The sequence below is a fragment of the Natator depressus genome, chromosome 1 (genome assembly GCF_965152275.1).
Source record: "Natator depressus isolate rNatDep1 chromosome 1, rNatDep2.hap1, whole genome shotgun sequence".
Lineage (NCBI taxonomy): Eukaryota > Metazoa > Chordata > Testudines > Cheloniidae > Natator > Natator depressus.
This window is the reverse complement of record NC_134234.1, coordinates 307,276,517-307,282,516: the sequence shown is the minus strand read 5'-3', so window position 1 is coordinate 307,282,516 and position 6,000 is coordinate 307,276,517.

The window sequence follows — 6,000 nt, the reverse complement described above, 5'->3', positions numbered from 1 at the left end:
AGCATAATAACACATTCAGACTAAGTCTCCTCAAGAGAATGAGTGTCTGAAATGTCAAAAAAGCAAGCTGTAGACACTGAGATCCTATTGATTTCTTTACCATAGCTGAAATGTAATTGCACACCAAGAGAGGGTAATGTATGTCCTTGGAAACCTTTCAAATGCCATACTTCCGTACTCTAATAAGGGATTAGAGTTCTTTTATTGTCTTTCCTATCATCATATATATTGGCTGCAAAGACACCGCCAAACCAAATTTCACTTGTCCAAACCAGATTTCACTTGTGCCAACCAACAAAGTTAATTTTTATGTGTTAATCCTCTTGTGTTTTGTCAGTCTATTTCTAAGATGATATATGGTTTAGCACAGATGCTGTGACAATTTGTAGAACTCCTTTAGCAGAACAGGACACTACGGAGGGGTAAAAAGCTTCTGAATTGGAAGTAGAATGATACCATTAGCAGTGGAAGAAATATCATTAATCTTAATGGAAGATCTTATCAGAAGAGCTAAATAACTAATATGAAAGTTACCAGGTTGGTAAACTAAGAAATAAGTAAACCAGAAATATTATGGACCACAGCAGAATTTATTAATAGTATATTTGAAACCATGGAAATCAAATTCTCAAACACATCCTTTTGAATCTTTCGAGGGGTCAAGCTCTGCAACAGCAAATGGTAGAGTGAGGATAGTCATAATGGCAAATTAATTGTTTTAAAAACCAATTAAAGAGACTCACTATAGTTTGCAAGAGCCAAATAATTATGATAAGAAGCACCATGACAACCCAAACCCTACACAAGACTACATCCCAGTAAGATAAGGAAGCACCCTGTGTGAAATCACTCCTCTGATGGCAATTCTCTTTTACGTGAATGTCCTGGCAAGATTAAAGCTATAGAGATGTCCATAAAAGGCTCCTATGGAAGCCACATGAAACAATGGGAGATCCTCACCTATTCAGACAAGATGACTATGTGGCTAGATTCCTAGAAAATCTTTATTTCTGCTCCTGTGTGTCCTTTCGACCAAACAAAATACTTAATGAAGTACAACAATGGGGCAAAATTGTCAGCAAAGAGCAATAATTTATGGGCCTGTTTTGTGTTCAAAAATCAGTTATTGGTACTATTATATAAGCCAGAAGGAATGCTGACACAGAGAAAGTCAAGCATTACTCATTTCTCACCTCACCATTAAAGGATAAATGACGTAAACCAAACGTAACTTTCCTCTTTTTGATCCATATTTGATACCAGAATTATGCAAAAGAGCAATGTGTCTGATGACTCCTGTCTGCTGTTTCTCTATGAAAGCTAGAAGCAACACTCTCACTAACACCACTGTCCTTTAGGAACACACAGTGAATTTATCATATCTCTTTATAATGTCCTGTGGGAGCCTTCAGGAAGAAAGGAGCCATAAATGTACACTCATTATCATCAGCTCCTTTTACGCACCACCTGAGCACAGAATCAAACAGGAAAAATATGAAAAAAATTAAAAATACATTTTCCTTGCTCTTCTTTTCCTGCTGGTCATATTTTTTTCCTGATCATCAAGATTTTTATTAGATAAGACTTGCTATATATTAAGCACCCTAAGAATCTTCTTGACCCCTTAGCTGTCCCAAGTGTTCTTTACATTACTGAGACAGAAATGGCTTAATTAACATTATGGAACATTTAACATGATGGTGCCTGATTCACCACACTTGTTCTCAAGTCTAGAAATCTCTTAAAATTGCCACTGTTGCACATCTCAAACAAAGAACGTAAAGAGGGAGTTCAGGGTAACTGAGAATTTTCAGAGCTCTTCAGGAGAGGGGCTTTCTGTTACTATGCATTAGTACAATGCCCTGCACAATGAGATCTGAGCTTGATTGGGGTAGTTAGGCTCAGATCCTCAAAGGTATTTCGGTGCCTAACTCCCATTAAAATCAATGGGATTTAGCACCTAAATACCTTTGAGGATCTGCCCCTTAGTCACTACTGTAACATGCACATAAATAATAAATAATAAGAAGTTAATAATGATGCAAATATGGAAGGATCCATTCTTCATTGCGGGCTTGATCCAATTCCTATTGAAGTCAATGGTAACAGTCCCAGTTATTCCAATGTACATTGAAGCAGGCCGTAGATGCATAGGCACAAAGGGCTGCTCTAAGCCTTCCTCTTAGCTTAATATCAATCAAGGAAATCTGGAGCCCAACCCTGGAAGTGCACCTCATAGAAGATTAGGGTTGGAAGAGACCTCAGGAGGTCATCTAGTCCAACCCTCTTCTCCAAGCAGCACCAACACCAACTAAATCATCCCAGCCAGGGCTTTGTCAAGCCGGGCCTTAAAAACCTCTAAGGATGGAGATTCTACCACCTCCCGAGGTAACCCATTCCTGTGCTTCACCACCCTCCTAGTGAAATAGTTTTTCCTAATATCCAACCTAGACCTCCCCAACTTCAACTTGAGGCCATTGCTTCTTGTTCTGTCATCGCCACCACTGAGAACAGCCACGCTCCATCCTCTATGGCAGTGGTCTCCAAACTTTTTGGCTCGCGCAACCCCAGGGTGAAGACCGGAAGACCTGCCGCAGGTGTGCCGCCAATGGAAGAAGACCGGAAGACCTGCCGCAGGTGTGCCGCCGATGGAAGAAGACCGGAAGACCTGCCGCTGGCGCGCGGCCAACGGAAGAAGAACAGAAGACCTACCGCAGGTGGGCCGCCGGAGGGGAACACCAACCGTGGACGTGCAAAGCTGCCGCTGAAGAAATAAAATGGCGGAGTGCCGTCCAGCGGCACTCCTGCTGCCGCACACCCCCTAGGATCATCTCACGCACCCCCTAGGGTGTGCGCACCCCAGTTTGGAGACCACTGCTCTATGGAACCCCCCTTCAGGTAGTTGAAGGCTGCTATCAAATCCCCCCTCACTCTTCTCTTCTGCAGACTAAATAAGCCCATTTCCCTCAGCCTCTCCCCGTAAGTCATGTGCCCCACGCCCCTGATCATTTTTGTTGCCCTCCGTTGGACTCTCTCCAATTTGTCCATATCCTTTCTGTAGTGGGGGGCCCAAAACTGGACACAATACTCCAGATGTGGCCTCACCAGTGCTGAATAGAGGGGAATAATCACTTCCCTCGATCTGCAGGCAATGCTCCTACTAATGTTGCCCAGTATGTGGTTAGCTTTCTTGGCTACAAAGGCACACTGTTGACTCATGTCCAGCTTCTCGTCCACTGTAATCCCTAGGTCCTTTTCTTCAGAACTGCTGCTTAGCCAGTCGGTCCCCAGACTGTAGCAGTGCATGGGATTCTTCCATCCTAAGTGCAGTACTCTGCAGTTGTCCTTGTTGAACCTCATCAGATTTCTTTTGGCCCAATCCTCCAATTTGTCTAGGTCACTCTGGACCCCATCTCTACCTTCCAGCGCATCTACCACTCCGCCGCAGCTTAGTGTCATCCGTGAACTTGCTGAGGGTGCAATCCATCCCATCATCCAGATCATTAATGAAGATGTTGAACAAAACCGTCCCCAGAAACTGACTCTTGGGGCACTCCAGCTGCCAACTAGACATTGAGCCATCGATCACTACCTGTTGAGCCCGATGATTTAGCCAGCTTGCTATCTTATAGTCCATTCATCCAATCCATACTTTTTTAACTTGCTGGCAAGAATACTGTGGGAGACCATATCAAAAGCTTTGCTAAAGTCAAGATATATCACGTCCACCACTTTCCCCATATCAACAGAGCCAGTTATCTCATCATAGAAGGCAATCAGGTTGGTCAGGCATGATTTGCCCTTGGTGAATCCATGTTGGCTGTTCCTGATCACCTTCCTCTCCTCCAAGTGCTTCAAAATGGATTCCTTGAGAACCTCTCCATGATTTTTCCAGGGACTGAGGTGAGGCTGACCAGTTGGTAGTTCCCCGGATTCTCATTCTTCCCTTTTTTAAAGATGGGCACTACATTAGCCTTTTTCCAGTCGTCCAGGACTTCCCCCGATCGCCAGGAGTTTTCAAAGATAATGGCCAGTGGCTCTGCACTCACATCAGTCAACTCCCTCAGCACCCTCGGGTGCATTAGATCCAGACCCATGGACTTGTGTATGTCCAGCTTGTCTAAATAGTCCTTGACCTGTTCTTTCACCACGGAGGGCTGCCCACCTCCTCCCCATAGTGTGCTGTCCAGTGCAGCAGTCTGGGAGCCATAGGCGCTGACTTCCCCTCTGCCTGGTGGGTGCTCGATCCCCTTGGCCCCGCCCCGGCCCCTCCTTTTCCTGCCCCTGCACCACCTCACCCCAAACCCATTCCTCCCCTTCCCCCAAGTCCCCACCCCTACCCCGCCTCTTCTCTGCCTCCTTCCCCTCCCTCCTGGAAAGTCCTAAGCGCCGCCAAACAGCTGTTAGGCAGCAGGCGGGAAGTGCTGAGATAGTGAGGAGTGGGGACACAGCATGCTCAGGGAAGGAGGAGGAGAAGGAGGAGGTGGCGGGGGGATCTTGGCTGCCGGTGGGTGTGGAGCACCCACTAATTTTTCCCCGTGAGTGCTCCAGCCCCGGAGCACCCACAGAATCAGTGCCTATGCTGGGAGCTGATCTTGTCTGTGAAGACCAAGGCAAAAAAAGCATTGAGTACTTCATCGTTTTCCACATCATCTGTCACTAGGTTGCCTCCTCCATTCAGGGTCCCACACTTTCCCTGCAGAACTCTAAGAAATCAGTGGGAGTTCCCCAGGGGGAGAGTTCACAGGATTGGGCCCATGGTCCTCATTTTAGTCCCTGCTCTCACAATTATAAAATATGCCTTGGGTGATCGGTGTACTTTAACTACCTTGTTTTTGTACGTTGAACTGAATGGACAAGGGACTTGGGAGAAAGGTGAGAAAAGAGTGGCTTTAAGGCTTGTTTTGGGACAGAGCCAGAAATATCTTTAAAAGCTTGGGGGCTGACCAAGGGGAAAATAATGTCTGCAAAGGGTTAAATTTGGACAAAACCTGAAATAACAGGGATGGAGGGACTTGCATTCTAAAGCAATTTCAGTGGAGATTTTAGTGTGTCTGAGTGTGGTCAACTATGGTGCACTGAGAAGGAGCAGAGATTTAGGGGAAATTTGAAAGGCATGGTGAGAGTTAGGAGGAAAGTCTCTGATTTTCTGACTGTGGGCAGCAAAGAAACTAATATAAGAGTGTGTGGAGGGAGGAGAGGGAGAGAGACACTTGGGCCTGCCTTCCCCAATCATTTGGAACACAAACAATTGCCTCTCCTTGAGGAGCTGCTGATGATTATTTGCTGCTGGGCTAGTATTAAGCACTTTTACACCAAAATATGAAGGGCTTACATTTACAGTCCCATCCTTGGATATCCCTTTCTCCATCAGCCATAACTCTGCCTGGGCACCTCCCTTTCTCTTCCCTTGTTCCCTGTCTCAAGCTTTACCAGCTGAAATCATCAGGACAATGAGTTTCTGGAAAGCCCTCTCTAGCTCTTTCACTGGGGGAAGGTAATGCCATAGCGCTTCTACCCCTTGAGCAGACCCTTTTCATGAGGTATGTTTTCACTGCCCTGTAGGATCCCTCAGACCGGAATCCAGCCTGAGCCCAAATGTTTACAACACAATTTTACAACACAGCCCCACAGCCTGAGCCCAAGGAGCCCAAGACAGCTGACATGGGCCAACCACTGGTGTTTAACTGCAGCATAGACATACCCAGAGTCACAGTCCACAGATAAGACCACTATGTTTTTCTAGGACCCCAAGTCCTGAAGTCATGTGATTACATCAGAATTCTTTCTTTAATTAAAAAAGTAAGTTTCTAGCCTTTGTGATTACAGAGAAAAGGTTGAAAACCTGAGTGTAACCAAGGTAGTGATATTTACTAGAGTCTGCAGACAGCCTGAAACAACAGCTGTAAGAGGTTTGACCTGTACTATCTAAATGCAGGGTTAACTCCTGGTCTCCTTATTCTAGGGGCTCTGCCAAAACCATCCCAGCAGAGGATTCTT